We start from the raw sequence: 25,168 nt of genomic DNA, 5'->3' as shown, positions 1-25,168 counted from the left end.
TTGGTGGCAGCAGTGTGGATTCGTGACAAATTGGTGGCAAGGCGGTGGGATATTAGAGCATTAGTGATTTGGTTTGAGCAATCATTCCTCTAACTAAAAACTTGCAAAGTTCTTGCGAGGATTCTGCGCAAATAAGTTTGGAGAATGAACTCAGTGTTTATTAGTCCTGAGACAATTGTGTGTACTGGTAATTATCCCTTCCCTTTCTCTTCATTTTTCTGTCCTATCTTTTATTTGGCAACCATGGTTGTGCTGGGAGAAACCTTTTATGAGCAGCAGACCAGAGACACCCTTATTGCCTTATGCAAGTCACAGCACATTGACTTTGCAGGCAAAAACAAAGCCCAACTGGTCGCAGTTCTGGTGCAATGGGATGCTGCTCTAGACCACTCTCACAGCCCAGTGGCCGCAGAAGCCTGCACAAGCGAACATGGTGCTGCAGCAGAGGTCCAACCACTGAATACGGGCCCTACGAGCAACCAGGGCGGTTTGGACCCCAGTCTGCTGGCAGTCTTGGAACTACTCCCAGCCGATGATCGTGATGGACGTCGGCAGCTGATCCAGCAATACCAGGAGTGAGCCGAGCGAGAGGCCCAGGCCCAGCGAGCTGAGTGGGAGGCTGAGAGAGCTGAGCGCCAAGCCCAGCGAGTTCACGAACCGGAGATGATCCGGCAGGGGGGAATACCCTCCACCACCCAGAGCCGTGAGCTCAGCAGCGCTCAGATACCGAATCCACGGCTGTTATGATCCGGTGGTAGGATCACCAAACTGACCTGATAGGTAAACCAGAATTTTAGGACGAGCTCTGGGGATGTGGAAACTATACTGACTGCAACACTGAACCTATCTAAAACACAGTAAAGGCAGCCGTGGAGCGTTACCTAAAAACCTAGATGCCTCGTCACAGCCTGAGGAACTAACTACCCCTAGAGAGAAAGCCAAGCCTCATTTGCCTCAGAGAAATGACCCCAAAGTTTAGACAGCCCCCACAAATAATAACGGTGAGTTAAGGGGAAAATACAAACGTAGTAATGAAAAACAGGTTTAAGCAAATGAGGCCCGCTAACGCTAAATAGACTGAAGATAGCAAGGGATCTGTGCGGTCAGTACAAAAACTATCAAAAACTATCCACGCAGAAAATACAAGAACCCCCACACCGACTCACGATGTGAGGGGCGCACTCTGCACCCCAGAACTTCCAGCAAGCAAAAAATCACATATAAGCAAGCTGGACTGAACTCATCATATAATGAAACATATTTTCAAGAGAAAAATGAGCAAACATGAACTAGCAAGACTTAGCTTCTCCGGATGGAGACAGGTCAGAGGGAAGTCCAGAAAGATCAGAACCAGTACTGAATACAACGACAGCAGGCAACAAAGGTGCAGGTGGAGTTAAATAGGAACCAGCATAGCAGGAAATGAGGCAGCTGAGCCCAGCTCCAGACCCGCAGTATCGCTAAAGGCCACCAGAGGGAGCCCAGACGGAATTCACAACAGTACCCCCCCTTGAGGAGGGGTCACCGAACCCTCACCAGAGCCCCCAGGCCGATCAGGACGAGCCGAATGAAAGGCACGAACCAAATCAGCCGCATGGACATCAGAGGCGACAACCCAGGAATTATCCTCCTGACCATAGACCTTCCATTTAACTAAGTACTGAAGCCTTCGTCTCGAAACACGAGAATCCAAGATCTTCTCCACCACATACTCCAATTCTCCCTCGACCAAGACCGGAGCAGGAGGATCAACAGAAGGAACCACAGGCACCACATATCTCCGCAACAATGACCTATGGAACACATTGTGAATGGCAAATGATGCTGGGAGGTCCAAACGAAATGACACAGGGTTGAGGATTTCCAAAATCCTATAAGGACCGATGAACCGAAGCTTGAACTTAGGAGAGGAAACCTTCATCGGAACATAACGAGAAGACAACCACACCAAATCCCCCACACGAAGTCGGGGACCCACACAGCGACGGCGGTTAGCAAAGCGCTGAGCCTTCTCTTGTGACAACGTCAAATTGTCCACCCCGTGGTTCCAAATCTGCTGCAACCTATCCACCACAGAATCTGTTATGACCCCAATGGCAGAGGGTCTCAGGAATAAATACCAAGTCTGCAAACACAAAAAACCAGCTCATAGGGCAGTGGTAACTGGGCTGACCATATATCTAATCCTAGCACCACAAATAGAAGTAGCCGGGGAACGTGCCTACGTTGGTTCTAGACGTCTCGCGCCAGCCGGAGAACTAACTAACCCTAGAAGGGAAAAGAAAGACCTTTCTTGCCTCCAGAGAAAAGACCCCAAAAGTTGGATACAAGCCCCCAACAAATAATAACGGTGAGGCAAGAGGAAAAGACAAACATAAGAATGAGCTAGGTATTTAGCAAAGAGAGGCCCACTAGCTAATAGCAGAATATAGTAAGATGACTTATATGGTCAGCAAAAACCCTATTAAAATATCCACGCTGGATATTCAAGAACCCCCGAACCGTCTAACGGCCGGGGGGAGAACACCAGCCCCCTAGAGCTTCCAGCAAGGTCAGAAATCACATTTAGTACAAGCTGGACAAAAATAGTAGCAAAGCAAAGTAACTCAAAAAACAAAGAAGCAAGACTTAGCTTAATTTTGCAAGAGCCAGGACCAGCAGACAGGAGCAACAGAAGGATCTGATTACAACGATGCCAGGCACTGGACTAAGGATCCAGGAAGTTAATATAGCGACACCCCTGGACTAATGACCCAGGTGAGTGCCAAACAGAAAAAAGACAATCCCAGAGTCATACCACTAGTGACCACAAGAGGGAGCCAAAAAGTCTAATTCACAACAAGAATCCACCCCAGGACAGTCAGAAGGCTCAACCTGACCTGAGGAAAAATGAGGATGAAAACCACAATTGCAAAAAAAAGGCGAAACCAAAGTAGCAGAACTAGCCCGATTATTGAGGGCGAACTCAGCCAATGGCAAAAAAGTCACCCAGTCATCCTGATCAGCAGAAACAAAACATCTCAGATAAGTCTCCAAGGTCTGATTAGTACGTTGGGTTTGGCCATTCGTCTGAGGATGGAAGGCCGATGAAAAAGATAATTCAATGCCCATTTTAGCACAAAAGGACCCCCAAAATCTGGACACAAACTGGGATCCTCTGTCAGACACAATATTCTCAGGAATACCATGCAAACGAACCACATTCTGAAAAAACAGTGGAACCAAATCAGAGGAGGAAGGCAGCTTAGGCAAGGGCACCAAATGGACCATTTTAGAAAAACGATCACAAACCACCCAGATAACAGACATCTTCTGAGAGACTGGAAGATCCGAAATAAAATCCATGGAAATATGCGTCCAGGGCCTCTTCGGGACAGGCAAAGGCAAAAGCAAACCACTGGCACGAAAACAGCAAGGCTTGGCCCGAGCACAAATCCCACAGGACTGCACAAAGGAACGCACATCCCGCGACAAGGAAGGCCACCAAAAGGACCTAGCCACCAAATCCCTGGTACCAAAAATCCCATGGTGACCTGCCAACACCGAAGAATGAACCTCGGAAATGACTCTACTGGTCCATCTATCCGGGACAAACAGTCTCTCCGGTGGACAACGATCAGGTGTATTGGCCTGAAATTCCTGCAGTACCCGTCGTAAATCAGGGGAGATGGCAGACAAAATCACCCCTTCTCTGAGGACACCAGCCGGTTCAGAAACTCCCGGAGAGTCAGGCACAAAGCTCCTAGAAAGAGCATCAGCCTTCACGTTCTTCGAACCCGGAAGGTATGAAACCACGAAATTGAAACGGGAGAAAAACAGCGACCATCGAGCCTGTCTAGGATTTAGCCGTTTAGCAGACTAGAGATAAGTCAAATTCTTGTGATCAGTCAAGACCACCACACGATGTTTGGCTCCCTCAAGCCAATGTTGCCACTCCTCAAATGCCCACTTCATTGCCAACAACTCCCGATTACCAACATCATAATTCCGCTCGGCAGGCGAAAACTTTCTTGAAAAGAAAGCACATGGCCTCATCACAGAGCCATCAGAGTTTCTCTGTGACAAGACAGCCCCTGCTCCAATCTCAGAAGCATCAACCTCGACCTGGAATGGTAGAGAGACATCCGGCTGACGCAAGACAGGAGCTGAAGAGAACCGACGTTTGAGCTCCTGAAAGGCCTCCACGGCCGCAGGAGACCAATTCGTCACATCAGAACCCTTCTTAGTCAAATCCGTCAAAGGCTTAACCACACTGGAAAAATTAGTGATGAAGCGACGGTAAAAATTAGCAAAACCCAAGAACTTCTGAAGACTTTTTACCGATGTAGGGTGAGTCCAGTCATGAATAGCCTGGACCTTGACTGGATCCATCTCAATGGTAGAAGGAGAAAAAATAAAGCCAAAAAAAAGGAAACCTTCTGGACTCCGAAGAGACATTTAGAGCCCTTCACAAACAAGGCATTGGCTCGCAGGACCCGAAATACCATCCTGACCTGCTTCACATGAGATTCCCAATCATCAGAAAAGACCAAAATATCATCCAGGTACACAATCATAAACCTATCCAGATACTCTCGGAAGATGTCGTGCATGAAGGACTGGAACACAGAAGGGGCATTAGAAAGCCCAAAAGGCATCACCAAGTACTCAAAATGGCCTTCGGCGTATTAAATGCTGTTTTCCATTCATCGCCCTGCTTTATACGCACAAGATTATATGCTCCACGAAGATCTATCTTGGTGAACCAACTGGCCCCCCTAATCCGAGCAAACAGATCGGACAACAGTGGCAAAGGATACTGAAATTTGACCGTGATGTTATTTAGAAGCCGATAATCTATACAGGGTCTTAGAGAACCATCCTTCTTGGCCATAAAAAAGAACCCCGCACCCAAAGGGGACGAGGACGGGCGAATATGCCCCTTCTCCAAAGACTCCTTGATATAACTCCGCATAGCGGCATGTTCTGGTACAGACAAATTAAAAAGTTGTCCCTTAGGGAACTTACTACCAGGAATCAAATTTATGGCGCAATCACAATCCCTATGAGGAGGTAGGGCACTGGACTTGGGCTCATCAAATACATCCTGGTAGTCCGACAAAAATTCAGGGACTTCAGAAGGAGTAGAAGAAGCAATTGACACCAAAGGAGCATCGCCATGAATCCCCTGGCAACCCCAACTTGACACAGACATTGCTTTCCAATCCAGGACTGGATTATGAGCCTGCAGCCATGGCAGACCCAACACGACAACATCATGCAAATTATGTAACACAAGAAAGCGAATCACCTCCTGATGTGCAGGAGTCATGCACATAGTCATTTGAGCCCAGTACTGAGGTTTATTCTTGGCCAATGGCGTGGCATCAATTCCCCTTAGTGGAATAGGGAATTGCAAAGGCTCCAAGACAAAACCACAGCGCCTGGCAAAAGACAAATCCATCAAATTCAGGGCGGCACCTGAATCCACAAAAGCCATAACTGAGTAGGATGACAGAGAGCAAATTAAAGTAACAGACAAAATGAATTTAGGTTGTACAGTACCAATGGTGACAGACTTAGCGAAGTTTTTTGTGTGCTTAGAACAATCTGAGATAACATGAGCAGAATCACCACAGTAAAAGCACAACCCATTCTGACGTCTGTGATTTTGCCGTTCAATTCTGGTCAGAATCCTGTCACATTGCCTAGACTCAGGCTTCTGCTCAGAAAATACCGCCAGATGGTGCACTGGTTTGCGCTCCCGCAAACGCCGATCAATCTGAATGGCCAAAGACATTGACTCACTCAGACCCGCAGGCGTGGGGAACCCCACCATAACATCCTTAATGGCTTCAGAAAGACCCTTTCTGAAAATCGCTGCCAGGGCACACTCATTCCATTGAGTGAGCACAGACCATTTCCTAAACTTCTGACAGTAAACCTCTGCTTCATCCTGACCCTGGGAGAGAGCCAGCAAAACCTTTTCTGCTTGGTCTACCAGATTAGGTTCCTCATAAAGCACTCCAAGCGCCAGAAAAAACGCATCCACATTTTGCAATGCAGGATCTCCTGGCGCCAGAGAGAATGCCCAATCCTGAGGGTCACCACGCAACAAAGAAATAACAATTTTAACTTGCTGAACCGGATCACCAGAGGAACGAGGTCTCAGAGAAAGGAATAATTTACAATTATTTTTAAAGTTCAAAAACCTAGATCTGTCTCCGGAGAACAACTCAGGAATAGGTATCTTAGGCTCTGACATAGGACTGCGAACTACATAATCCTGAATGCCTTGTACTCTAGCAGTGAGATGATCCACAGTAGAAGACAGACTCTGAAGGTCCATAGCTGCAGCTGAATTCTGAACCACCCAGAGATTAAGGGGAGGAGAAAGGCTAGACACACTGCAGAAAAAAAAAAATGAACTCAGGATTTCTCTTATCCCTCTTTTGCGATGCATTAACTCTTTACAGGCCTGCTGTACTGTTATGATCCGGTGGTAGGATCACCAAACTGACCTGATAGGTAAACCAGAATATTAGGACGAGCTCTGGGGATGTGGAAACTATACTGACCGCAACACTGAACCTATCCAAAACACACTAAAGGCAGCCGTGGAGCGTTACATAAAAACCTAGACGCCTCGTCACAGCCTGAGGAACTAACTACCCCTAGAGAGAAAGCCAAGCCTCATTTGCCTCAGAGAAATGACCCCAAAGTTTAGACAGCCCCCACAAATAATAACGGTGAGTTAAGGGGAAAATACAAACGTAGTAATGAAAAACAGGTTTAAGCAAATGAGGCCCGCTAACGCTAAATAGACTGAAGATAGCAAGGGATCTGTGCGGTCAGTACAAAAACTATCAAAAACTATCCACGCAGAAAATACAAGAACCCCCACATCAACTCACGATGTGAGGGGCGCACTCTGCACCCCAGAACTTCCAGCAAGCAAAAAATCACATAAAAGCAAGCTGGACTGAACTCATCATATAATGAAACATATTTTCAAGAGAAAAATTAGCAAACATGAACTAGCAAGACTTAGCTTCTCCAGATGGAGACAGGTCAGAGGGAAGTCCAGAAAGATCAGAACCAGTACTGAATACAACGACAGCAGGCAACAAACATAGGTGCAGGTGGAGTTAAATAGGAACCAGCATAGCAGGAAATGAGGCAGCTGAGCCCAGCTCCAGACCCGCAGTATCGCTAAAGGCCACCAGAGGGAGCCCAGACGGAATTCACAACACACGGCCTGATCACTTTCCTGTTATGGAAAAGGACGGGGACTTGGACACTTTTCTACGGGCCTTTGAGAAAGCCTGCAGGCAGTACCAGCTGCCTATACAAGAATGGGCACGATACCTGACACCAGGGCTGAGAGGCAAAGCTCTGGAGGCGTTTGCTGCCCTCCCTCAAGAACAAGATGGTGACTATGAGGCCATCAAGCAGGCTCTGATAGCCAAGTACCAGTTTACACCCGAGGTGTACCGTATAAAGTTCCGGAACCTCCACCGTGGCCCACATGACAGCTACGGCGATGTGGCACATGGACTGGGGACCCAATTTGACCAGTGGACCCAGGGACTGTCAATGACCACCTTTGAGCAGCTGCGATAACTGATGATCAAAGACCAGTTCTTACATCTTTGCCCACCTGAGGTGCGACAGTTCGTGATGGACAGAAAACCCAAAGACGTGACGAAAGCAGCGCAGATTGCCGATGCTTATGAGGCCAACCGTCGATCGGAAGTGCGGAAGCCAGTCACCACCAGCTGGAGAGTGGGTAAGCCTGCAACCAACGCCAGTACCTCTGCCAGCCAACACCCCAGAAGTCCTGTCCCCGTAGCCAACAGCATGAGACCTACCACCGAACCTCACCAGTGTTACGTCTGCAACCGGACTGGTCATATCAGTCCCTACTGTCCAGACAAGCCGAAGAAACCCTCATCCAAGGCCCCCGGGCCTAATGCAGCAGTTCTTTTGGTGGGTGGTGTGGCTGGGAGGGTGTGTGACAACATACAGCACGTCATCGTGGGAGGCCATGTTGCTACAGGCCTCAAGGACACCGGGGCTGAATGAACCCTCATCCGACCCGAACTGGCGGCCCCTGAAGAAATCATTCTGGGGAAACCCTAACTGTCACTGGGAATGGGACATCAGCTGTCCCTTGCCAATGGCCCGGGTTTATATTGATTGGGGTGCCGGGAGCGGGGTGAAGGAAGTGGGGCTGTCTCATAATTAGTAAGAAGAAATATGAATGGCACTGAGAAAAACCGCTCTTAGTACTCACTGTTAAAGGATGAATGAGCTCTGAATCACAGACACATTCCAGAAACCTTCACCTTGCTGGAGGTGCCTGCTATGAAGAAGGTGCATACAGAGTCCAATAAAACAAGAAAAAAGCAGTAGCACTCCAATTGTTGGTGAAAAAAACAACCTTAGTCCTTAGTGCAGATTCTGCAGGCAAATGAAGCAGGTCCTGCTTCATTTTCCTGCATAATCTGCACTTGTTTTACCCGCAATACCTTGTCCATGATCTTTATTATGTAATAAAGGACTAAGGTTGTTTTTTTCACCAACAATTGGAGTGCTGCTGCTTTTTTCTTGTTTTATTGGACTCTGTCTGATAATTTGCCCACTGATGTTTTGTTGGGGACTGATTTGGGGAGGATGGTTGCATACTATGTCCCTGACACCCTGCTAATAAGGTTATCGTTAACCCTGATGATGATGATGATGATGATGGTGGGAAATCGCATGTGTTAACTGACCATGCTTTATCTTGTAATGATGCATCTGATAACCATTTTTTCCCTAGGATTGATGGTGAAAATGTTGTACCTGTGCCCACTGTATCTGATAATGATGTTTCTGTGAAAGTTGATGTGTCCATAGGTACAGGAGTGCTCAGCCACGTCGCTCTGTGGAGTGAGATGGCTGAGGAACCCCTAGCAGGGGCCAGTGTCGGTGCTAAAGGAAATGGGGACATACATGGGAACCGTGAGGAAGGTGATGCCATGCAATTGACCAGTGCCACCGTGGAAGGTAACTGGCCCATAAGTAGCACTGCTCCTGAGGTAATGGGGGTGGATGGAGAGGTAGAGCCCCATAGCAGTGTCGGCTGATGGGTCGGTAGAAATCCCCGGGGAGACAGCCTACGTAGCTGCTGTCACCCGCAGGCAGAGTGCCCGGAATGCAGATAACTGTCTGCCTTCCGGACCCTCCTCAGTCATCACTGTGACTGAACCAGAGGTGGACCCAGAGCAGGTTCCAGAGGGTTCCCGTGGGGAAGGGACCCTGATGTCGCTTCTGGCTTCCCCTAGCCAGGAGTTTCAGGCCTCTCTGCATACAGATGCGAGCCTAGAGAGTTTGAGACAACTCGCCGAGATGCCCATCTCCGAGACTGATAAGGAGAGGGTGTTCTGGGAAAGAGGAAGGTTGTACCGGGAGACAGTACCCTGAAAATCGCAAAAGGAGTGGTTGAGGGAAAGACAGCTGGTCGTTCCGCAGCAATTCCGGGGTGAGTTGTTACGGATTGTCCATGAGATCCCGCTAGCTGGACACTTGGGGATCAGCAAAACAAAGGCCCGGCTGTCTCAACACTTCTATTGGCCTAAGATGGGGACAGATGTGTCAAACTACTGCTGCTCCTGTGTCACCTGTCAAAGAGTGTGGAAGTTGGGGCCTGCTCTTAAGGCTCCCCTGATCCCTTTGTTAGTAATAGAGGAGCCTTTCCAGAGGATCGTGGTGGACATTGTGGTCCCGCTGGCTGTCCCCAGCAGCTCTGGAAAGCAATACATCCTTACTGTGGTAGACTATGCTACCCGGGACCCAGAGGCAGTTGCTCTGTCGTCAACTAGGGCAGATAAGGTGGCGGATGCCCTGTTGGCTATCTTTTCACGTGTATGATTTCCCAGGGAGATGCTCACTGATCAAGGGACCCAATTCACGTCTCGCCTAATGGAGGCTCTCTGTAAGAGAATGCAGGCGAAGCACCTGGCATCGAGTGCATATCACCCACAGACCAATGGCTTGTGTGAACGCTTCAATGGTACCCTCAAACAGATGCTACGCATGCTGGTTGAGACACAAGGGCACGACTGAGAGCGGTACCTCCCACACCTGCTGTTTGCTTACCGAGAGGTCCCGCAGGTCTCAACGGGGTTCTCCCCCTTCGAGCTCCTGTACAGCAGGTGAGTCCGGGGACCCCTTGGGTTGGTAAGAGAATCCTGGGAAGAGGAGCAGAACCCTTCTGAAGTGTCCATAGTGGAGTATGTCATGCGCTTCCGTGACAAGATGCAGACCTTGACGAAGTTGGTGCATGACAACATGACGCAGGCTCAGGCTGACCAGAAGCACTGGTACGACCAGAACGCCTGGGAGCGGACCTACCACGTGGGTCAAAAGGTGTGGGTGCTGGTCCCCTTACCAACGGATAAGCTTCAGGCAGCCTGGAATGGGCCCGTACGCCATCCACCAACAGCTCAACCCAGTCACCTACGTGGTCACGCTTGACCACGCTCGGGGTAGGCAAAAGGACTTTCACGTCAACATGATGAAGGCTCATCACGAATGTGAACCTTTCGTCCTACCGGTCTGCAGCTTACCCGAAGATGGGGAGGAAGACACCCTCCTGGACATGCTGGCCCAAGCCAAGGCCGGTGGGTCCATTGAGGACGTGGAGGTAAGCGCCTCGCTAACTGAACCACAGCGGTTGCAGTTGCAAACCACACTGGAACCCTTCCGGGTTGTGTTTTCCAACCGACCTGGAAGGACTGAGTTAGCAGTCCATGAGGTGGACACCGGGAATCATGCCCCACTATGACAAACACCCTATCGAATCTCCGACCAGGTGCAGCAGGTTATGCACCCAGAGATCGATGAGATGTTACAGCTAGGGGTGATTCGACTGTCAAAGAGCGCATGTGCCTCACCCACAGTTCTCGTGCAAAAGAAGGACCGGACCACCCAGTTCTGCGTGGACTACAGGGGGGTCAACGCCATTACAGCCTCTGACGTGCACCCAATGCTGCGCATCGAGGAGCTGCTTGAGAAGTTAGCTGGCGCAAAATGCCTGAAAATAATGGATCTGAGTCGAGGATACTGGCAGATTCCCCTGAGCCCCAAGGTGCAGGAGAAGTCCACCTTTATCACACCCTTTGGACTGTACAAGTCCACGGTCATGCCCTTCGGCATGAAGAATGCCCCTGCCACTTTCCAGCGGATGGTCAACCTCCTGCTTCAGGGACTGGAGGAGTACGCAGTGGCGTACTTGGATGACATTGCCATCTTCAGTCCCTCCTGGGAGGAACATCTGCAGCATCTCAAGGAGGTGCTCAGGCGAATTCACCGAGCAGGACTGACTATCAAGCCGGGAAAGTGCCAGATGGGCATGAGGGAGGTCCACTACCTGGGCCAGAGGGTAGGCGGAGGCACCCTAAAACCAGAGCCTGAGAAAGTGGGAGCGATCGTGGACTGGCCCACTCCCAGGACCAAGAAACAGGTGATGTCCTTCCTGGGCATTGGAGGGTACTATAGGCGCCTCGTACAGCACTATAGTAGCCTGGCAAAACCTTTGATGGACCTCACCAGGAAGAAGCTGCCCCACATCGTCAACTAGACCGACGGCTGTGAGGGGGCCTTCCAGGCATTGAAAACAGCACTGTGCAACGCCCCTGTGTTGAAAGCAGTCAATAGCAGTTGACCGTTCTTGGTACAGACTGACGCCAGCGAGTTTGGCCTTGGTGCTGTGCTCAGCCAGGTTGACTCAGAGGATCAAGATCACCCTGTGTTGTACCTGAGACGGAAACTTTTGCTGAGGGAAGTGGCCTACTCCATCATTGAGAAGGAGTGCCTGGCCATAGTCTGGGCCCTAAAAAACACCAGAATACAGGCATGGATGCTTACCTGTTCAAGGCCTCCAACAATTGCACTACCCGCTATCTTCATTTGGGCCTGGTGCACCCTGGGTAGTGCAATTGTTGGAGGCCTTGAACAGGTAAGCATCCATGCCTGTATTCTGGTGTTTTTTTGTTTAGTTTAGTGGAGGGTTTCCTCCAATGGTGTTTTTTTAGATTAGGACTGCCAAGATACAAGGACCCTTGACGTGGGTTGGCAGCTTCAATATTGTGGCCATAATATCAACCAATACCTTGCATACATTGTTATGTTTTTGGTGCACTGTACATTTTTCCAGGGTGCGCCTGGGCCCTAGATGGCTCTGTACACTGTGGCCTCTGTTCACACAGGATGCATCATGGTTAGCCCGCTATATATATGGCGTCATTAATAGGCTTTTCACCATATATTTTGCATTCCTGTGTGAACATGCCACATACAGACTATTTTTTTGCACGGGTGCTCCAAGCAGCCAATTCCTGATTGTAGGTTGGCTGCATCGGTATTATTTGCACCTGTGTTTTCGCTATCTTCATTTGGGCCTGGTGCACCCTGGGTAGTGCAATTGTTGGAGGCCTTGAACAGGTAAGCATCCATGCCTGTATTCTGGTGTTTTTTTGTTTAGTTTAGTGGAGGGTTTCCTCCAATGGTGTTTTTTTAGATTAGGACTGCCAAGATACAAGGACCCTTGACGTGGGTTGGCAGCTTCAATATTGTGGCCATAATATCAACCAATACCTTGCATACATTGTTATGTTTTTGGTGCACTGTACATTTTTCCAGGGTGCGCCTGGGCCCTAGATGGCTCTGTACACTGTGGCCTCTGTTCACACAGGATGCATCATGGTTAGCCCGCTATATATATGGCGTCATTAATAGGCTTTTCACCATATATTTTGCATTCCTGTGTGAACATGCCACATACAGACTATTTTTTTGCACGGGTGCTCCAAGCAGCCAATTCCTGTTTGTAGGTTGGCTGCATCGGTATTATTTGCACCTGTGTTTTCGCTATCTTCATTTGGGCCTGGTGCACCCTGGGTAGTGCAATTGTTGGAGGCCTTGAACAGGTAAGCATCCATGCCTGTATTCTGGTGTTTTTTTGTTTAGTTTAGTGGAGGGTTTCCTCCAATGGTGTTTTTTTAGATTAGGACTGCCAAGATACAAGGACCCTTGACGTGGGTTGGCAGCTTCAATATTGTGGCCATAATATCAACCAATACCTTGCATACATTGTTATGTTTTTGGTGCACTGTACATTTTTCCAGGGTGCGCCTGGGCCCTAGATGGCTCTGTACACTGTGGCCTCTGTTCACACAGGATGCATCATGGTTAGCCCGCTATATATATGGCGTCATTAATAGGCTTTTCACCATATATTTTGCATTCCTGTGTGAACATGCCACATACAGACTATTTTTTTGCACGGGTGCTCCAAGCAGCCAATTCCTGATTGTAGGTTGGCTGCATCGGTATTATTTGCACCTGTGTTTTCGCTATCTTCATTTGGGCCTGGTGCACCCTGGGTAGTGCAATTGTTGGAGGCCTTGAACAGGTAAGCATCCATGCCTGTATTCTGGTGTTTTTTTGTTTAGTTTAGTGGAGGGTTTCCTCCAATGGTGTTTTTTTAGATTAGGACTGCCAAGATACAAGGACCCTTGACGTGGGTTGGCAGCTTCAATATTGTGGCCATAATATCAACCAATACCTTGCATACATTGTTATGTTTTTGGTGCACTGTACATTTTTCCAGGGTGCGCCTGGGCCCTAGATGGCTCTGTACACTGTGGCCTCTGTTCACACAGGATGCATCATGGTTAGCCCGCTATATATATGGCGTCATTAATAGGCTTTTCACCATATATTTTGCATTCCTGTGTGAACATGCCACATACAGACTATTTTTTTGCACGGGTGCTCCAAGCAGCCAATTCCTGATTGTAGGTTGGCTGCATCGGTATTATTTGCACCTGTGTTTTCGCTATCTTCATTTGGGCCTGGTGCACCCTGGGTAGTGCAATTGTTGGAGGCCTTGAACAGGTAAGCATCCATGCCTGTATTCTGGTGTTTTTTTGTTTAGTTTAGTGGAGGGTTTCCTCCAATGGTGTTTTTTTAGATTAGGACTGCCAAGATACAAGGACCCTTGACGTGGGTTGGCAGCTTCAATATTGTGGCCATAATATCAACCAATACCTTGCATACATTGTTATGTTTTTGGTGCACTGTACATTTTTCCAGGGTGCGCCTGGGCCCTAGATGGCTCTGTACACTGTGGCCTCTGTTCACACAGGATGCATCATGGTTAGCCCGCTATATATATGGCGTCATTAATAGGCTTTTCACCATATATTTTGCATTCCTGTGTGAACATGCCACATACAGACTATTTTTTTGCACGGGTGCTCCAAGCAGCCAATTCCTGATTGTAGGTTGGCTGCATCGGTATTATTTGCACCTGTGTTTTCGCTATCTTCATTTGGGCCTGGTGCACCCTGGGTAGTGCAATTGTTGGAGGCCTTGAACAGGTAAGCATCCATGCCTGTATTCTGGTTTTTTTGTTTAGTTTAGTGGAGGGTTTCCTCCAATGGTGTTTTTATAGTCTGGGCCCTGCAGCGCTTGCAGCCCTACTTGTACGGCAGTGCCTTCACGGTTGTGACTGACCACAACCCTCTGCTCTGGCTAAACGCCATGTGTGGAACCAACGGCAGGTTGCTACGCTGGAGCCTTGCCGTTCTGCAGTTTGACTTCACCATTGAACACAATATGGGCAGGGAGCATGGAAATGCAGATGGACTGTCCCGCCGGGGTGAACCTGCTGAGGTGCACATGGAGGAGCACTGAAACGTCCTGCCTACATAGCGCAGACCAAAAGGGGGAGGTGTCACGATATTGTATGAAATATAATATAAGTGTTAGTCTCTCATTGCCATCCCCTATAGTGTGGGCGCTGACGCCCCTTCCCTTTACTTCAGGGTTTAGCTTTCCTTTTCAATGTGTGTGGGGGAGATTTTATTGCCTCTAGCTCTGGGAGCAAAGGAATTTACGACCGGCATAGCTACAGTGGAAAGTTGTGCTAGCAGAAACTGGTCTGATCTCGCTTGTAAAACATGAGGCTCTTTGTCCTAATATTGTAAGATATTGGGCCAACGGTTTAGGCTAAGAAAATAATAAATACATATTGTTATAGTCCATCGGTGGATCTATCACTCCCTGTAAGGAGCAACCTCTAGTTCCAACAGGTAAGAAAGTACAGATTTCTCTGGAACTGTGTGTCCTACTAGCCCGAATTTTGTATCTATAGAGAGCAAATCTTAATACAAAACCTTAGGTTTGTTTTGCGCTATGCAAATAATCTCCACCTTCTGATGAAAAGAAAAGAAAAAACAAAAAAACAAAAAAAATAACAACTTTCTGTTTTCTATAAAGCCGACAGCTTTTTTATATGTATAAATCAGTATCATGCAACTGTTAGCAGCAAGTCCACCCACGTAAATTAAAATCATCACGAAAATATAAAAATGGTTGTTATAAAAACAAACCCCCCAATCTTGCTTTGACTATATAACAATTATTTTAAGTATCGCAAGTTCATTAGCAGTTTAATATAGTAAAATGTGTAACGCTAGTCAGTATCTCCTTAGACAATGGTGTCAGTCTCCGAAGTGGAGGTGCAGTCCCAGATGCTGTCCAGATAAAATCCGAAGTGGAAGAAATGTTTCTTCAGGAGTGTAGTCCCGGCTGGTGACTAACACCTCCTAAGCGTACTCACTGATGGTGCGCACTAGAAGCCGGTGCACGCTTGGAGCCTGTGGCGCTGCAGACGCCGGAACAGGACCTTGCGTGACGTAGGTGATCACGTGGTCATCCAAAGTAAGGAACGCTGTGTGGACCAGTTCCTATGCGTTTCGAAGATCACGGTCTTCTTCGTCAGGGATGGTCCACTGTCATCAAAAGACTTTCTTATATACAATTTCTATGTCTACTCCAGGTAAAAAAAAAAAAAAAAAAAAAGCTTCATTAAGTAAATGCAAACAGTTCAACCTCGCTGTTTAAGCCAATCGGCCTCAGGGTGTCCAGATTAAAAATCCACCTGCTTTCGGCTCTGGACATTTTTTTAATATAATCACCTTTCCGCCAATCTGGTTTTATAATTTCTAAGCCAGTGATTATAATGCCTTTCACCCGTCCATCGTGATGATCAGCAAAATGCTTAGAAAGTGGATGTCTACAGAATTTCTTTTTGATGTTTCTAAGGTGTTCATACACTCTTACATTCATTGGCCTTTCGTCCGCCCCACATACAATTTCCCACAAGGACATTTAAGGGAATAAATCACCCCTGTAGTGGTACAGGTGATGAAATCATGGATTTTAAATTCTATCTTCCCATTTGAGATGGTGCATTGTTTTTCTCATTTTGAGTGATTTACACATTCCACAATTATAGCATGGGATAAAGCCAGGTTTCTTTCTCCCAATTAAAGAGGAGGAGCCTACTTTCTGGTTGTAGGTAGGTATTGAGGGGGCAATCACATTTCCCAGATTCTGACTTTTAGTAAAAATAAACCTGGGGTTGGATGGTATCTTGTCCCCAATTATTGTATCCCCTTTAAGCAAATCCCAGTGTTTACCAACGATTTTTTTCTTCCACTTCGGATTTTATCTGGACAGCATCTGGGACTGCACCTCCACTTCGGAGACTGACACCATTGTCTAAGGAGGTACTGACAGTTTACTATATTAAACTGCTAATGAACTTGCGATACTTAAAATAATTGTTATATAGTCAAAGCAAGATTGGGGGTTTGTTTTTATAGCAACCATTTTTATATTTTCGTGTTGATTTTAATTTACGTGGGTGGACTTGCTGCTAACAGTTGCATGATACTGATTTATACATATAAAAAATCTGTCAACTTTATAGAAAACAGAAAGTTGTGTTGTTTTTTTTTCATCAGAAGGTGGAGATTATTTGCATAGCGCAAAACAAACCTAAGGTTTTATATTTTCTACTGTTGACAATATTGGTGGCTTTTGTCCTGTTTTGCAGCTGCAAAGAATCTTTTCTCCCCTAATATTGCCGCTTTTTGCGCCGAACAATATATACTTGAAAAATCTTAATACAAGTTGAGTGAGGGGTGTGTTATGACTCTGCCAGATTCTCCAGCGAAGATATGACAGTCATAAGAATGGTTGGAGAAAACTGTACAGCTGAGGAAGGAGGAGGGCGATCCTAACTCAACCCCTTTAGTGATGTCACGGGCTGTGGGTTATAAGTTTCTGCCAGGTTTCCAGCAGTTAGTTTTTCCCTGCGGAGCCCTGACTGCCAGTCCTGATGCATTGGGACATATGGGAACTCCATCCACTAGCTTGGTTGCCTCCAATGTCCTGAGACCATGTGAGTGTTACCTTTTCAAATTTAAAACCTTTATTTTATAATTACCTTGTATATTTCAATTGTCTCATTTTGTAACATCCTTGTAATATTTTTAGATAAACACTGCCTTTTTTCGGAGTAAAATATATAAATTACTAGTTTCCGTTCTCCTGTTCTAAAATGTACCTTAAGCCTTCTGAAGGGAATTACGCTACTGTTTTGGATTAGCTTCGGACCCGTTTAATCGAAGCTGGTGACAGCATCCCGTGTGCGGGCCTTTGGGTGTCGTTGTAGTGACTGCGGCATTGATAATTATTGTTCCTGCCTGAGTGGGAGTATTTATATTGCCTCGTTGCAGGGTGCCCAATAGCCAGTACATAGCAGGCAGCCTTTTTGGCGACAAATTACCCTAAGTGCAGTACCTAATCTGACCTGAGAGTAAGGTGGGCGCCAGAGAGCTGCAAGTTTCAAGTGGAACTGTAAGCGGGATATACATAAATCCGTGCAGTTCGTGGTATATTAAAGAGCAGTGGGATACCTAAAAAAAGCACCTGCTGTAAACTAAGAGGTCAATAGCCTTGTGTGTGTTTTTCATCACATTGTAGCAGTGGAGGGATAACTAAGATAAGCCCCCTGCACATGTGATAGCCGTCTGTGGGCCTAAAGTCACCCCGATCCGTGATGTAGGGGTGACGGTCACGGTCTGAATCGTGACATATTGGTGGCAGCGGTGTGGATTCGTGACAGCCACAGATTTGATATTGTGGTATTTCCGTTACAGCCATCATATCTCTCTGTGCTCCAAGTTTGGGCATTGAAGGCAGGTGTACTTATTTTTTGGCTGTGTGATACTCAAATTCTATACAGCGCTATTTTGCATCCACAAAAATTAAAAGGCCACAGATTTGCCAGTGTGGTATTTCAGTTACAGCCATCATATCTTTGTGCTCCAAGTATGGGCATTGGAGGCCGGTGTACTTACTTTTTGGCTGTGTGATACTCAAATTCTATACAGCACTATTTAGCATAAAAAAAATTCCAAGGCCACAGATATGCCAGTGTGGGATTTCCGTTACAGCTGTCATATTTCTCTCTGCTCCAAGTTTGGGCATTGGAGGCCGGTGTCCTTATTTTCTGGCTGTGTGATACTCAAATTCTATACAGTGCTATTTTGCATAAAAAAAATTCAAAGGCCACAGATTTGCCAGTGTGGAATTTCCGTTACAGCCGTCATATACAGTGGGGCAAAAAAGTATTTAGTCAGTCAGCAATAGTGCAAGTTCCACCACTTAAAAAGATGAGAGGCGTCTGTAATTTACATCATAGTTAGACCTCAACTATGGGAGACAAACTGAGAAATAAAAATCCAGAAAATCACATTGTCTGTTTTTTTATCATTTTATTTGCATATTATGGTGGAAAATAAGTATTTGGTCAGAAACAAACAATCAAGATTTCTGGCTCTCACAGACCTGTAACTTCTTCTTTAAGAGTCTCCTCTTTCCTCCACTCATTACCTGTAGTAATGGCACCTGTTTAAACTTGTTATCAGTATAAAAAGACACCTGTGCACACCCTCAAACAGTCTGACTCCAAACTCCACTATGGTGAAGACCAAAGAGCTGTCAAAGGACACCAGAAACAAAATTGTAGCCCTGCACCAGGCTGGGAAGACTGAATCTGCAATAGCCAACTAGCTTGGAGTGAAGAAATCAACAGTGGGAGCAATAATTAGAAAATGGAAGACATTCAAGACCACTGATAATCTCCCTCGATCTGGGGCTCCACGCAAAATCCCACCCCAAGGGGTCAGAATGATCACAAGAACGGTGAGCAAAAATCCCAGAACCACGCGGGGGGACCTAGTGAATGAACTGCAGAGAGCTGGGACCAATGTAACAAGGCCTACCATAAGTAACACACTACGCCACCATGGACTCAGATCCTGCAGTGCCAGACGTGTCCCACTGCTTAAGCCAGTACATGTCCGGGCCCGTCTGAAGTTTGCTAGAGAGCATTTGGATGATCCAGAGGAGTTTTGGGAGAATGTCCTATGGTCTGATGAAACCAAACTGGAACTGTTTGGTAGAAACACAACTTGTCATGTTTGGAGGAAAAAGAATACTGAGTTGCATCCATCAAACACCATACCTACTTGAAAGCATGGTGGTGGAAACATCATGCTTTGGGGCTGTTTCTCTGCAAAGGGGCCAGGACGACTGATCCGGGTACATGAAAGAATGAATGGGGCCATGTATCGTGAGATTTTGAGTGCAAACCTCCTTCCATCAGCAAGGGCATTGAAGATGAAACGTGGCTGGGTCTTTCAACATGACAATTATCCAAAGCACACCGCCAGGGCAACGAAGGAGTGGCTTCGTAAGAAGCATTTCAAGGTCCTGGAGTGGCCTAGCCAGTCTCCAGATCTCAACCCTATAGAAAACCTTTGGAGGGAGTTGAAAGTCCGTGTTGCCAAGCGAAAAGCCAAAAACATCACTGCTCTAGAGGAGATCTGCATGGAGGAATGGGCCAACATACCAACAACAGTGTGTGACAACCTTGTGAAGACTTACAGAAAACGTTTGACCTCTGTCATTGCCAACAAAGGATATATTACAAAGTATTGAGATGAAATTTTGTTTCTGACCAAATACTTATTTTCCACCATAATATGCAAATAAAATGATAAAAAAACAGACAATGTGATTTTCTGGATTTTTTTGTCTCAGTTTGTCTCCCATAGTTGAGGTCTACCTATGATGTAAATTACAGACGCCTCTCATCTTTTTAAGTGGTGGAACTTGCACTATTGCTGAATGACTAAATACTTTTTTGCCCCACTGTATCTCTGTGCTCCAACTTTGGGCATTGGAGGCGGTGTCGTTATTTTTTGGCTGTGTGATACTCAGATTCTATACAGCGCTATTTAGCATAAAAAAATTGAACGGCCACAGATTTTCCAGTGTGGAATTTCCGTTACAGCCGTCATATATCTCTGTGCTCCAAGTTTGGGCATCGGAGGCCAGTGTACTTTTTTTTTGGCTGTATGATACTCAAATTCTATATAGCGCTATTTCACATAAAAAAAAAATTCAAAAGCCACAGATTTGCCAGTCTGGCATTTCCGTTACAGCCGTCATATATCTCTGTGCTCCAAGTTTGGGCATCGGAGGCCAGTGTACTTTTTTTTTGGCTGTATGATACTCAAATTCTATATAGCGCTTTTTCACATAAAAAAAAATTCCAAGGCCATAGATTTTCCAGTGTGGAATTTCCGTTACAGCCGTCATATATCTCTGTGCTCCAAGTTTGGGCATTGGAGGCCGATGTACTTTCTTTTTGGCTGTGTGATACTCAAATTCTATACAGCACTATTTAGCATCCAAAAAATTCTAAACCCACAGATTTGCCAGTGTGTGTTAGGGGTCGAGTTCCCATCTCTGCACATGGGGAAGCTCGGGCCATCTCCGCTGCAGTCTCCCATTTTTCTCCTGCCGCAGTGGAGTCTGCTCAGCAGAGACGTTGGTCCCAGCGTCTCACTCAGTCTGAATCTGTACAGAGAGTTGCTGCTGCTGCTTTTCCTGCTTCTGCCATTGAAGTCAGTGCTGGGCAGCAGCGAGCAGACGCTTATGGGACTAAGTCCTGCTTTTCTCATTCTGAGCATGCCCAGAGTAAGATCTCTCAGTGGAGATCGAGGGTCACATGATCAGACACTGCAGCTAAGGTCCTGTAGGTGCTCACACTCTGTGGCAGCCACTCATTGGTCCTTCTTGGAAGGTCCTGTACGTGCTGCAACTATTTAAGGCTCGCATGGCCATGTGCTAGTATTGTTTTTATTTATGTACTTTGCGCCAGTGTGGTCTTGTATGAGTGTGTTCAGGGACCCGGCTGAAATAAGCCCCTAGAATGCTGGCACCTCCGGCGAGGAGTTTCGTGTGCAAGCAAGACCACTGACCACTGTTCTTGTTTAGACAGTTAGCCTGTGCCTCTGTGGAGTCTAACAGGGCGCAGTGCTTTGTGTTCACGGCTGCTCTGTGAAGTAACAGAGTTAGCTAACACCGCCATTTAGTTCCGCTATTTGCTAGCAGCAGGTTCTCCTGCACGGTGGACCCCGGGCTGTGAACGCATCTATCCTAATAAAATATATACATTCTTTAGGTGCGTTCCGCTAGCCCTAACATAATACTAGCGCCAGGGTCTGGCTAGTAAATGGCGGACATACAGCAATCTTTGCGGTATATCCAGCAGCTGGAGGGTAGGTTGGCGGCTCTCGAGAGCTCAACCTCAGCTGTGGATATTTCCGCAGTTGCTGTACAGGCTGCTAGTGTGGCTGCAGCAACCTTGTCCACTGCCACCCCTGTTCCGACATTTTTGCGCCTCCCGCTCCCCAAAAAATTTTCTGGAGAAAGCAGATCTTGTAGGGGATTCGTGAGTCAGTGCTCTATTCACCTTGAGCTTCTGGCTGCACGTTTTCCCACATAGCGGGCTAAGGTGGGATTTATTGTGTCCCTCTTGTCGGACAGGGCGTTGGAATGGGCTGCGCCGCTGTGGGAGCGTGGCGATCATGTGGTGCAGAGTGCTCCGTTGTTTCTGAGCACTCTGAAACAGGACTTCCTAGGACCTCAAGTCACCCATGATACGGCGCTCCAACTGCTGGCGTTAACTCAGGGTGAGTACTTGGTCAGCTAATTTGCCATCCGTTTCCGAACTTTAGCTTCAGAGCTGGAGTGGTCGGATAAAGCCCTTATCCCCATATTTCGGAGGGGGCTGGCTGATCACATTAAGGACGCCCTGGCCACTAGGGAGATTCCAGCCACACTGGAGGAGTTACTGTCTCTACCCGTATTGACCTTCGTTGTTACGAGCGGAGGTTAGAGCGAGCCCAGTGTAGGCAGAGGTTTCGGCTGGCTCCCACCTTCGCCAGACCTCTGGAATCTCCGGTCCTGGTTCCTGAGTCACATGAGGCCAGGGAGGTGTCACGAGCAGATTCTAAGTCCCGGACCGCTTGGGTATCCAAGGTCTGTCATGTTTGCCAGCAGTCTGGACATCTTGCCACCAGATGTTCCCAGCGGTCGAGGAGACTTCTGCCTCTAGTGGTATTCGGTGACAAATATTATTGGCTCATCTCCCACTCAGTAGAGCTCTGCGTGGATTCTGGGGCGGAGGGCAATTTCATGTCTTCCGCCTTTGCCCAACATCACGCAATACCCCTGGTTATGCTAGCGCAACCAATTACGGTATGAGTGGTGAATGGGTCGACACTGCCTTCACAGATAACTCACCAGACCATTCCTTTTACTCTGTCCATGTCGACATCCCATCAGGAGACAATATCTCTGCTCGTCATACCTGAGGGTATTGATGAGGTCCTGTTGGGGATACCTTGGTTACGGTACCACTCTCCACATATCGAGTGGTCTTCAGGCAGAATTTTGGGATGGGGTGAGTCTTGTGAGGGTAGGTGTCAAAGGGAGTGCATTCAGGTTGTGTCGTAGCTGTTTTCATTCTGACCCAAATGTCAGCACGCCAGATTACCAGTGAGGCCTAATTGTGGAATTACGCCCTTTATTTTACAAGCGCGCTTGGAGACAAAGGACACCTCACACATATCCTGTGAGCAAGTCACTTTTATCTGATATATTAAAAGCCAAAGCAATGTTTTATACCATTTACACAAAATGTATTTCAATGTAACTCATGTAGCCCCCACCATCACCCAGGGTCATACTGACCTTTATTCCTCACACCGTACCAAATAACATGTTGTGACTGACTATTGAGAACATACATGATAAGAAGTGTAGTCTCCTTGAAGGGGAGACCATCAGACTACTGCGTTAACAGATTCTAGTAATTCTAGCAATTAAAGGCAAGAGGCACTTAAAGGCAAACTATTAACCCTTCTATAACTACAGAGGTACCGCAGATCTATCCTCTCTCCCCAAACAATACTGGTCTCATGCGGACATGTTCTCCAAAAAAGCGGCGGAGACCCTTCCGCCTCACCGCCCCTATGACTGTCCTATTGATCTCTTGCCTGGTGCTGAGCCTCCATGGGGTTGAGTTTATCCGTTATCTCTCCCGGAGATGGAGGCTATGTCTCAATACATCCAAGAAAATCTGGCAATAGGGTTCATCAGGAAGTCAGTGTTGCCTGCTGGGGCTGGGTTCTTCTTTGTTCAGAAGAAGAATGGGGAACTGCGTCCATGTATAACTCCTATAAACCAAAATGGAAGCAGATGCCAATTAAGGATAAAAATTATATATTTTATTACACATAACATATACACAATCAAAACGGAGAAATACAATTCAAAATAGCTGCTAATACAGAGCCATGCCCTCCATGCAAAAATGCCTATACAGCCTTTTCATAATAAATAGATACCAAAGAGTGATAATGTGATAATATATTGTAGTACACATCAGGCACGAAATGCACCTGGACTAATAGATATCTATCTCAAAATAACAAGTGCATATATAGAGATATATCACAAAAAGTCTGTATGCCAAAATACAATAAATAGAAAATGACTAAAAAATATAATCAATAGCCTAGTGCTGCATAATATACAGACAGATGTTATTATTACTCATTGGACGCTGAAGTAAAGAGTATTGACCCATAGGGGGCAGCGCAAACCCAGGATAAGGTACAAATAAAGTGCCTAGTGACAAAGATTATATTTCATATATATCCCATATTTATAATATAAAGTGCAACTAAGTGAAAATATAGGGGCTATTTCTTCAGAAAATACCATCCATAAGGCAACGCTATCCTCATTAGGGGCAAAAAAGTAAAGTGCCAAGTGACATAATGATGTTAGCAGCCAATGTTAGCAATGAAGCAAAGTGCAGCTGTAAGTAAATACAAAAGGCTCAGGGAGAGAGACAATACATGACCTGTATATGCAGCGCAGACCCCGATGCATGTTTCGCGTTTAGCTTCTTCCTTGGGGATATTTCGTATAAGTGAAAGATGTTAATTTGCGTCCTAATATACCTTAAGAATCAGTGGTGGCAGCGGCATGTGTGCGGCGCTTCCGTTGTCAGAGCCGGAAATGACATCAACACAGACCGGCGTCTCACGTCACCAGTCCGCATCCCACACTGACGCGTCAGAGAGGGAGGAGGCACAGGCAACGAACAGGACGCGTCGCCATGGAGACTCACCAGCCGGAGACTCGGGAAGCGCACACCGCTACTAAGAAGAGGAGGGAGGGGAGTAGACCGTAATTACTCTAATATGGCCACAGGAAAAGAAATGTGCCACACTTATGTGTGAAGAATAGATTCAAATACCCAAATTCTAACCTACAAAATACGTGATGGGAAATATAATATAAGGGAATAAAAGGGAAAGTGAATGGGATAACTAGACCCATATTAATTTATAAAAAGAAACAATTTATTAAGGAAGAACCGTAAATACCCTAAAAGAAATACATATTTAGAAATTCATTCAGCGTCCAGTGAATAATAAGTGCAAACCAATATATCATATATATATATATATATATATATATATATATATATATATATATATATATATGTTACTTATACGAATAAATACCATACAAATGACCAAAAACAAGAGTCATTACAGTATCATATCAGTCCCAATTGATGAGACAGAATATAAAAGTATACAAAACAGCACATAATAAATAAATAAAAAAATAAAAATATATAAAGAATATATATATTAAAGTGCAGTGCTCTATTCATATCTACTCCCAATAAACAAGATCTGCTTGATATTCCTGGGCCATCCCAAAGCGATATCCACAGGCTTCTTCCAACATAGATGTCATCTAGCCAATGATTCCCCAGTCAGTAACTCCTCAAATTCAAAAGGCAGAGACGTGTATGAAAGTGCTAAAATAATGACAAAAATCATTA

At 46.4% G+C, this 25,168-nt stretch overlaps 1 long non-coding RNA gene across 1 annotated transcript; it reads right to left on the bottom strand.

Moving 5' to 3' along the window:
* Nucleotides 1-22,869: 22,869 nt before the first annotated feature.
* On the bottom strand, nt 22,870-24,320 carry LOC143768926 (uncharacterized). Its single transcript, XR_013214123.1, has 2 exons — nt 24,170-24,320; nt 22,870-23,477 (listed from the first exon to the last, which is right to left on the bottom strand). It is a non-coding gene; the product is annotated as an uncharacterized LOC143768926 (long non-coding RNA).
* Between the last annotated feature and the right edge of the window lie 848 nt (nt 24,321-25,168).

The sequence above is a fragment of the Ranitomeya variabilis genome, chromosome 4 (assembly GCF_051348905.1).
Source record: "Ranitomeya variabilis isolate aRanVar5 chromosome 4, aRanVar5.hap1, whole genome shotgun sequence".
NCBI lineage: Eukaryota > Metazoa > Chordata > Amphibia > Anura > Dendrobatidae > Ranitomeya > Ranitomeya variabilis.
The sequence above is the reverse complement of the archived record's forward strand: the minus strand, read 5'-3'. Positions and strand labels throughout refer to the sequence as shown.